This window comes from Sinocyclocheilus grahami, unplaced genomic scaffold, assembly GCF_001515645.1.
Source record: "Sinocyclocheilus grahami isolate Dianchi unplaced genomic scaffold, SAMN03320097.WGS_v1.1 scaffold118.1, whole genome shotgun sequence".
NCBI lineage: Eukaryota > Metazoa > Chordata > Actinopteri > Cypriniformes > Cyprinidae > Sinocyclocheilus > Sinocyclocheilus grahami.
The window spans coordinates 1,730,321-1,740,927 of NW_015505297.1; the positions used below are offsets into that span (position 1 = coordinate 1,730,321).

Consider the following 10,607-nt stretch of genomic DNA (forward strand, 5'->3'; position numbering starts at 1 on the left):
TATATATATAAACACACACACACACACACTAGAATATATTACAAAATATAATGAAAATAAATATAAATTAATAAAAATAAGCATAATAAAAACATGATAAAACAATCATTCCAAAACTAAATTACATCTAAGAATAATAGAGTAAGAAATCATTTAAAAATCTAAACTTTGTGTTTGGAAAACCTGTTTGAAAAGTCATTATACTAACAAAAACTGAATGAAAACATTTTCCTTAATGGAAATAGAAATTAAAAAAAAAAAACATTACTGGGAAAAATTTTCTAAATCTAATTCAAAATATATGCAAAACTAAACTAAATTAAAGAATATTCTAATTAAATGTATACTAACTAAATATAACAAAAAATGCAAATACACATAATAAAAAACAAAACTAAATTAGAACTAACAAAGTGAGAATACATTTTTTAAAAAGTCAAAACTGTAATGTATTATTATCATTTGTTATCAGAAGTATAAATAAAAATAAAAATTAACACTAAAATATTTAAATAAACTAATAGACATTTACAAGACTCCAAAACTAAATAAACATACAGTACATAAACATTATTTATCAATTTTGGTGTTGCAGAAATGGCTAAAATAATAATAACGAATTGGCAACTGGTAATGTTGTCCAGGGCCCTGTGACAGCAGAGACCCATGCTTATCATTTTCTATTGATTCCTATGAATTTAAAGATCCCTGGGTCAAGGCAGGAGAAAAATTACATACTTTGAGAGAGAGAGAGAGAGAGAGAGAGAGAGACTAGAAAAAAGGCAGAAAATAAGTATACTGTACCTCCTCACAGGGTCTGATGAGCCGAACAGCTCGCAGCGTGAGTCTCTTGCCCTCAAAGATCATGACACAGTTGGGCTGGCAGTCTTGGTTCAGCAGAGACATGCTGAACAGACGAACACAAAACAAACTCTTCAACCATGTTTAAGCACAATTCACCAGCACAGTGTCTCAATGAATTTCTCATCCTTAATTAGGCCTTCATGAGGATACATTTCGGGACTAGTGAGGTTTTAGGACAGAGGCTGGTCGCTTTAGATAAACATCTGCTAAACTACAAGAGTAAGAGTAAAATTCACTTTACTAGATTTACTTCTTGTCCATGTAAAACAGAGTGCTCTGCCAATGATTTGTTATTTAGTATTAAAATAATATTATATTAAATAACATTACGTTTTTTTTCTGTTGTTTGCACAAACCCAGACTGATTTGACAAATAAGACCCAAAGGTGGTGAATTTAGTTCAGCCTGTCAAAACTCACAACAATTCTATTTTTCTAATTAAATGAATTATTATATTTTAATAGTTTTTTCCTCATCAAACACTGAGATCAAATCAAACTGCAAATCCCACATTATCTCAATTTTCTCTTGATCCAAATAAATAATACACAAGGACTGCTAAATAATGGAACATACAGTAAATCGGGCATCACTAATTAATTAACTAAAGAAACAAGTTGCTACAGTATGGAGACACAGAAAACTAAAAAGCTGACATGTTTGCCAGCGGGATATTTGTCCTCTTGAATGCGATTTGATGTAACCTGCATCAATATATATTTATATATATTAATTTTATTTAAAGGGGTCATAGGATGCCCATTTTCCACAAGTTGATATGATTCTTTAGGGTCTTAATGAAAAGTCTGTAACATAGTTTGGTTAAAATTTCTCAATGGTAGTGTAAAAAAACACAGTTTTTCCCGTAAAAAACGGCTTTTTTCAGATCAAGCCGTTTTTGTAGCATTTTCCTTTAAATGTTAATGAGCTCTGCTGACCCCGCCCCTCTCTTCCCAGCTGCTCTCAGAGAGACTGTTTACTTTAGTCGCATTCATCGTGAAACTTGCTAATTAGCACATTATTAGGAAAGGCGATTTGCAAAGATTCATTACAAAACATTATACTCACTTCTTCTGTAGATGAGGCTGGATCATGAATGATTTGCACGAACATTGATGCATTAATATTGATCGGGGGTGCATTCTCTTCAGAAACAATGTAATCCACTGCGAGCTCAGCGGCTCACATGTCGGGAGTAAATGACGACTGCTGTTCATTATTACATCCAACAACAGAACACCTCAATCGCTTAGGAGTCATTCTTGTCTACATCTGCTCCGGCGGTGAAACAATGGCAGACTGATGACAGTCACTCAGGGCGGGTCTAAGGTAGTCCAGTCCAGTCTGTGCTGAAACGCTACTGTCAATCAAACGATCGTGGGAGGGGCCTGTCTGTGTGGTGTCACACAGACAGGCATCTGAGATCGGCTCGATTTGAGAAAGGGGAAAACATTTAACCAGATTTTTAAAAAAAACACACGGTGGATTTTTATCATTATATGGTGGTTGTGTACACACACTGCCAACACACATTTCAGTTCAAACAACTTGTAAAAGTGCATGTAGCATCCTATGACCCCTTTAATTATTTCCTTTTTTTAAAATACATTTTTAATTATGTGGAACACAAAAGTAGATATTTTTCAGCCATGTTCCTAAGAAAGTGTACAGTGACGTATAAAGCCAAGCTCCAAAAATGACTGATTCTTTAATGATTAATTAATGCAACATATTTTAAAATGAACAATACAAGGTGCGTATACAGTATGTACTGTGTGTGTAAACCATGTTTGAAGTCTCTTCATGTCAGCTTGTACTCCATTCCAGCTTGTGGGAAGTCGTGGTTGTGGGAAGTCGTGGCCTAATGGTGAGAGAGTTGGACTCGTAACCCAAAGGTTGTGGGTTTGAGTCTCGTACCGGCAGGGATTGTAGGTGAGGGGAGTGAATGTACAGCACTCTCTCCCTGTGGAACACAAAAGTAGATATTTTTCAGCCATGTTCCTAAGAAAGTGTACAGTGACGTATAAAGCCAAGCTCCAAAAATGACTGATTCTTTAATGATTAATTAATGCAACATATTTTAAAATGAACAATACAAGGTGCGTATACAGTATGTACTGTGTGTGTAAACCATGTTTGAAGTCTCTTCATGTCAGCTTGTACTCCATTCACATTCACACAAGTATGACAGAACAAACACAGCAATTATAAATCTAGCACGAAAGCACAATTATCCTTTATATGTGGATAGGAATACATGCTATCCGGCTCTTCCAGGCTTCTGCTAATGCATCGGAAGTCATTCAAAAAGCCAGATGTAGATGAGGCTGGATCATGAATGATTTGCACGAACATTGATGCATTAATATTGATCGGGGGTGCATTCTCTTCAGAAACAATGTAATCCACTGCGAGCTCAGCGGCTCACATGTCGGGAGTAAATGACGACTGCTGTTCATTATTACATCCAACAACAGAACACCTCAATCGCTTAGGAGTCATTCTTGTCTACATCTGCTCCGGCGGTGAAACAATGGCAGACTGATGACAGTCACTCAGGGCGGGTCTAAGGTAGTCCAGTCCAGTCTGTGCTGAAACGCTACTGTCAATCAAACGATCGTGGGAGGGGCCTGTCTGTGTGGTGTCACACAGACAGGCATCTGAGATCGGCTCGATTTGAGAAAGGGGAAAACATTTAACCAGATTTTTAAAAAAAACACACGGTGGATTTTTATCATTATATGGTGGTTGTGTACACACACTGCCAACACACATTTCAGTTCAAACAACTTGTAAAAGTGCATGTAGCATCCTATGACCCCTTTAATTATTTCCTTTTTTTAAAATACATTTTTAATTATGTGGAACACAAAAGTAGATATTTTTCAGCCATGTTCCTAAGAAAGTGTACAGTGACGTATAAAGCCAAGCTCCAAAAATGACTGATTCTTTAATGATTAATTAATGCAACATATTTTAAAATGAACAATACAAGGTGCGTATACAGTATGTACTGTGTGTGTAAACCATGTTTGAAGTCTCTTCATGTCAGCTTGTACTCCATTCCAGCTTGTGGGAAGTCGTGGTTGTGGGAAGTCGTGGCCTAATGGTGAGAGAGTTGGACTCGTAACCCAAAGGTTGTGGGTTTGAGTCTCGTACCGGCAGGGATTGTAGGGGAGGGGAGTGAATGTACAGCACTCTCTCCCACCTTCAATACCACGACTGAGGTGCCCTTGAGCAAGGCACCGAACCCCCAACTGCTCCCCGGGCGCCGCAGCATAAATGGCTGCCCACTGCTCCGGGTGTGTGTTCACTGCTGTGTGTGTGCACTTTGGATGGGTTAAATGCAGAGCACTAATTCCAAGTATGGGTAACCATACTTGGCCACATGTCACTTCACATTTCATTTCACATTTCATTCACATTCACACAAGTATGACAGAACAAACACAGCAATTATAAATCTAGCACGAAAGCACAATTATCCTTTATATGTGGATAGGAATACATGCTATCCGGCTCTTCCAGGCTTCTGCTAATGTATCGGAAGTCATTCAAAAAGCCAGAGCAACAAATTACTTGTGTTTGTCATGGTCTAGGAAAGATTCAACATCGCTTAAGTACAGAGTATAAAGCAGGCTTAAAGTCGGCCCACCCAGCCGATGGTAAACAGACAGGCCCCACTCTCACGGGACAATCTTTCTGCGTCATTATAATTTCTCTGATACGTCGACAACAATGTCTAAAGCCTTGATTCTGCCTCACATCCGATCTGAAGACTTCATAGCTCATATCTAAACAACAATTTCGACATCTGCCTTTCTGGTTTTGTTTGTTCACTGTAATCTCAGAGGCTCATATTCATAGATGCGAAATGTTTCCCATGGATGTTGAATATGGAAGTCGTGCCAGTTTAATGGCCCACACAGGGAGGCTGGTTCTAGATATTTCTGAAGACATTTTTTCTTTAAAACTTAATATTTCCTTAATATTTTGCTCCCTTTTCATAAATTGATATGTTAGAAAGACCAAAATAATACAATCTCCCATGATTAGCCAGCATAAATTATTGGATTATTAGCCAATGAAATGGACTTGTGGAAAGACCATGGCAACAGGCCACACCCTCTGATCTCTAATGATCAAGATTCACACATCAATGCATTTCCATTATATTAATAAAGCCAACTATTATACTAAAAATAATGAATTAAATCAAATCAAAAGTGAAATCAAATGACGCTCATTTGCATTTGAATAAAACTAGATTTTTCATAATCCAAAATATTAAACAACAGAAAGGAGTTCACTTAAATTCAAGAAAGTGAAATTTAAATAAAGCGAGTAATAATAAAAAAAAAATAATAATAATAATTAAATGTATGTGGATTTAACTTTTACATTAAATAATGGACAATATAAATGTATAATATATAAATTATACGAACGCACATAACTGTAATTATTATATCATTATTATATATTATTATTATAAATAAATATAATAAAAGTTAATTTTAAAAAGTATAGAATTTACTTTTTTTCTTCATATTTTGAATTATCAATAATTCCAAACCCATATAATTGTCCTTCATCTGTGGAACACAAAAGTAGATATAAAAAAAAAAAATTAAAGAAAGTGTAAAGTGATTTATAAAGCCAAGCACCAAAAAGGGGGGGAATGTCTTATTAGTCATAATTTCACAGAGCTGAAGCTCTGAAAAAGTCACACTGACAAAAAAAAAAAAAAGCACACACAAATAATAATAAATAAAAATTAAAAAATAAAATCATAAGAGTCTGAAACAACATGAGAGTCAGTAAAAACTTACAAAATATAATTTTTTGGGGTATTCAATTATTCAGTTAAATTATAGAAATATTCAATTATAACTTTCAATTGATTAAAGTTATTTTAAAGTGACCGACTAATACAAAATTCTATATTGGTAAATCTAAAATTATGCACCAAAACTAGACATAATTTAGTTTTACATTACCATTTTCCACCCTCTCTCTGGTCATATTAAACTACTGTACAGTTACTGTACTTTTAAGACTTCTATATGTAAACGGCATCTGTTATGGTTGTCTAATCTCCATGTAGCAGCAGTCCACACTGGTTGTCATCATAAAGACAAGTTGCTGCATAGTTGAACAGGTGTTGATGTGGGCGGGCATATGTTAATGTGCATATGTTTATGATGTCTGAGTTCTAATTTAACAAATTTTGCAGCTTAGTTCCCATAAATGGCCCGGGTGGAGCTTTGTGTTGCATTCGCTTTCAAAGCAGATTGAACTCTTATTTTAAAAGAGCAAAGAAAATCCTGTTTTCCAAGACATGCCTCTGTTAAGCCATATCAAAAAAATGTGACCAATTTGAGCTGATCAATGCTGTCAGAAAATAGCTGTTAGCTAAGCCCTTGTCTGCACATACACAAGACATTAAGCTCAAAGCAGACTATTTAACCTGAGTGAAACCCTCTTTTATGATCCTCCCTTAATCTGCGCTTTTGATTATTCACCCATAAACAGCCTCTAAGAGCCCGACGCTCCTCACTTACACACATGGGCCTAAACTCAATCTTTACATGTGGTTTCTAAGTAATGAATATATATCTCATTAAAGCGAGTCTGTGCTTGTAGCCGTAAGCGCCGTGCTCTGTCAACAGAAGACTAGCGAAAGAATGAAATAACGGTAAACAGAGTTGGGTAATGAGAGAATATGGAGGACAATGGGATGAATTCCTCTTATCTTCTACCTTCTACAAAACATAAGTATTGCTAAGCAGCCTGAAACATCAACAGACAAGGAGAATAGCAATCCGCTGCTCTCATTTATTAATGTTTCCAAATAACAGAGCCGAAGGTGGCCATTAACTGTGCCGGAAAACAGAAAGGAAAGCTGTTCCTGGCACACCCTCAGAGCTGAATACAGCTCAATTTACTGAACTTTCACAACAGCCCAGACTGACGCAACTGATACAAGGAAATGTCAACATCACCTACTTAGTGCTAACTGCTTTTGGCCCTGCGTGTGGACTTCTATAAATAAACTCTCTTAAAACACACTCAGACTAGTTTAGTTTGTCTGCTTCAGTGTTTATACATGCATTGCCATTTATTTACACTGTTCTGAAACGTCTGTATGAACAGAGAATATTCCCATTACATTTCAAATGATATATTTTGTTATTTTGTGATGGAAATTAAAGTGGCGGTAATGACATTTTTGGAATAAAACGGCAGTCCTTTGTCTCACTAAGAATTTATCCTGAATAAATAAATGAATAAATACACAAATTTATAATAAATTAAATATGTACAGATAAAATAAATAAATAAATTAATGAATAAAAGATACATGGATAAATAATAAAATAAATAAAAATGTTCTTTATTTTTGCATAATTAGACAAAATAACAGGTTGTTGGAAATTACATGAAATTTTACCTTAAAGTTTTCCTCACACATTACCTGTCTCATATTTAATCTCAAGCTCTTCCCTGATGCTGCTGTGTCACTTAGTACATTTAATAAAAAAAACTTTACAAATTACAAAAGTATTGGTTGGAATTGGTTGAAAATTTTAAAACAACAACTACAAAACAGGGACAGTTATAATTAAAAAAATTATATAAATACATTTCATACAATAATAAATACTCAAATTGCTTTTTTTAGATGATCACAAGTTTTTATTTTTAAATGTAACACTTATTTTTCTTATTATTATTTGAAAATATTAATTTCATTTCTGTGATGAATTAATCAAACAGAATCAAATAAATAAATATTTTCAAATAATATACAAATAAAATAATATAAATATTGTAATATTTAATATTTTTTAAGATTGATAGAACTTTAAGATTTAAAGTCAGAAAAAGGATATAACCACATAATAGTCCGTTTCATATAACAAATAGAATAAAAATAAAGTTATCCAATTAGTTTTAATAGTTTCTGTTAGCTTTAATAAACCCCTGGGACCTTAAAATGTGGCCATTGCTAAAGAAACACCCAATTATCCCTCACTATTTCCAAGGCCTGAGTGGGGTGTTAAAGTGGGAAACAAATAGTCAAAACCGTTCCTAGGTTTCACGGATGACAGTGTCTGCATGCGGTTGGGCGCCTGTAAAATCTTTATGGATTTCTGCTGCTGGGTTTTGTCAGGCCACAGCACAACAGACTGCCGGCCACGGGTTTGCTGGAGCTTCATTTGGGCACTGCATATACACTCTCTTCCCCTGATAACCGTGTCCGGACAGGGCTGTGAGTGTCAGCATGGAGTCTTGGCCAGGGAGGACGTCTGACAGCACAAATCCTCCTGCGAGCTCCAGACACAACCACAGGGATTAGCAGAAAACCGCTGGTTCACATCCAGCCAGAGAACAAGTGTTACACTGGAGTCGCCTCGGCTGACGACTTAAACACGCCACAATATGCTCTCGCATTAGGCAGCAGAGCAGAGAAACCGACAGTGTGTGCCACATGTCATGTATAAAAATAGACAGGGATAAAACACCCTGTTATTGTTTATAAATGTATGCACTGTTCAACGTTCAAGCAAAAAGAGAAAAAATATAAAATATTGCTACCTCAGTGCTACCTACATATAGCTAGTAGGTGTGTGTATATATATATATATATATATATATATATATATATATATATATATATATATATATATATATATATATATATACATAAATCTCTCTCTCACTATGCATTTTTAAAATGTTTAAAATATTATGTAAAATGTAAATGTTATCTTAAAATACTTTGGTAACACTTTACTTAAAGCCTTTATGTATAATGCATTATAAAGGGTTATTAAAGGGTATAATGCATGTAAACAAGTATAACCAAATTTGAAATGCATAGTGTAACAATAATTTGATAAGTGTTATAATGTATTAACTGTGGTTACAATTATTCTTGAGATTGTACAGTGCATTATAAGGTGCATTACAAGACATAATTAATGCATTACAACTACTTTCATAATGCATTATACATAAAGCCTTTAAGAAAAGTGTTATACTTAAAGCAATACTTTTTTATTTACTGAAGAACTAAAGGTGGTCTGTGTGTTTCTTAGCATATTGTTATTTGGTTGCTAGGGTGATCTGGGGAATTTTTGACAAATTTTATGTTTATACTGTTTTTTTTATATATATTTCTCATTTTAATATATTCATATATATATATATATATTTTTTTTTTTTAGTTATATTTGAATATCGTATATTAAATAAAAGTTATTAATTTATAATATATTCATTTTTTTTTATTATTATAATGTCCACTCAAATCGCATATTACATTACTTTTTTTAAATAAATAAAACTTTTTTTTTTTTCCATTTTTTGAAGAACTGAAGGTGGTCTGCATGGTTTTTAGCATAACATTATATGGTTGCTATAGGGTGTTCTGGGGATTTTTTCACTCATTTTATTGCCACGTAATTTGACATATCATTCAGGTCTGTAGCATAAACTGTACAAGATTCATGCCAAAGTTTAATACACATAATAAAGTTTACTATACTTAGGGTTAGAGATGTAGAAACAATGCCTGCCATAGAAAATCCACTAATAATATCACAGCCTAACATTTAACAATCAAATCCCAGTGGATAAAATCAAGCCTCGCAAAGGATTGTGTCCAAGCAAATAGTCTACTTCATCTGAATTATGCCACATCACTGAAGCTGAATGCTTTGTGAATGTCATTCCATGCCATCGTGAAGAAACGGGAAATTCCACTGTACCATCATGACCCCATCTAGAGCTCATCTGTAGGTGAAAAAAATTGCAAATGGTGACAACTGTGGGCATAAAGATTAATTTTGAAAGACATCAGCACTGATAAAAGTGTAATTTAAGAGCAGTTCATCTCTGGGTCTCGGCCCTGTCACTGCCTCAAAGGGAGAAGGCAGACTGCTGCACTGACACTGGCCTGTCACATTGTAATTGCTATCACCCTCTACAAGAAAATAGAGAGAAAAAAAGAAAAAAAGCACAGATACAGTTCCTGACATTTCTGTGTAAGACAGACCCATCAAAAATATAGCTGTATAGATTATTTTAGAGAATTTTGCATGCATTATATATACCATTAACACTGCACATTTCTAATGTACCAATACTAAACAAGTCATTCTCCATCTGAAAGCTTTATATAGTGTTTTTCAGCATCGGCATACGATATGCTTATGAGATGCATTTCAGCCCAGAAGACTCTCACAAATGCACACAAAGCAATTTGCAGAGGAATTCCCCTCTATTTCAGCACTCACAATGTGTCTCGGCAAGTTGTAATTTAGTCACATTGAAAGCCGAATGTCTGTTTATGTGTAATTACTCCCGTTTCTTGTGCTGCGTTTCCTTCAGCTCCTCGGTGTGTGAATGGGAGCTTCCCTCAGGCGTGTTCAGTAGCAGAGAGCAAATCGTAGCATGTAATCCTAACTCATGTCAGAATCCCTCTTTATGACTGCAGAGCTAATAATACAAAGATGTTTTCTGTCACACAAATCTGCTGGGCACGGTGCTTCAACTGACTGAAACACAAGAGCATTATGGGTAAAGTCATTTTATAGTGATGCAAAAATGAAGACAATGAATGTACTGTGCTACAAACTGCAAACGTAAGATTAAAATACATTTTCTGAAGACCCCATTTAATATTTCATCTCAAGCATGCTTTTTAATGATACAGTTGTCTCCTTAATACACAA

The 10,607-nt window shown here is 34.7% G+C and overlaps 1 long non-coding RNA gene across 1 annotated transcript in view; it reads right to left on the bottom strand.

Moving 5' to 3' along the window:
- LOC107589624 (uncharacterized) overlaps window positions 1-10,607 on the bottom strand; it is a 13,663-nt gene that overhangs the window by 1,390 nt on the left and 1,666 nt on the right. Inside the window, exon 2 of the long non-coding RNA XR_001609690.1 lies at window positions 805-907. This is a non-coding gene — a long non-coding RNA (uncharacterized lncRNA). The remainder of the gene's footprint in view (window positions 1-804; window positions 908-10,607) is intronic.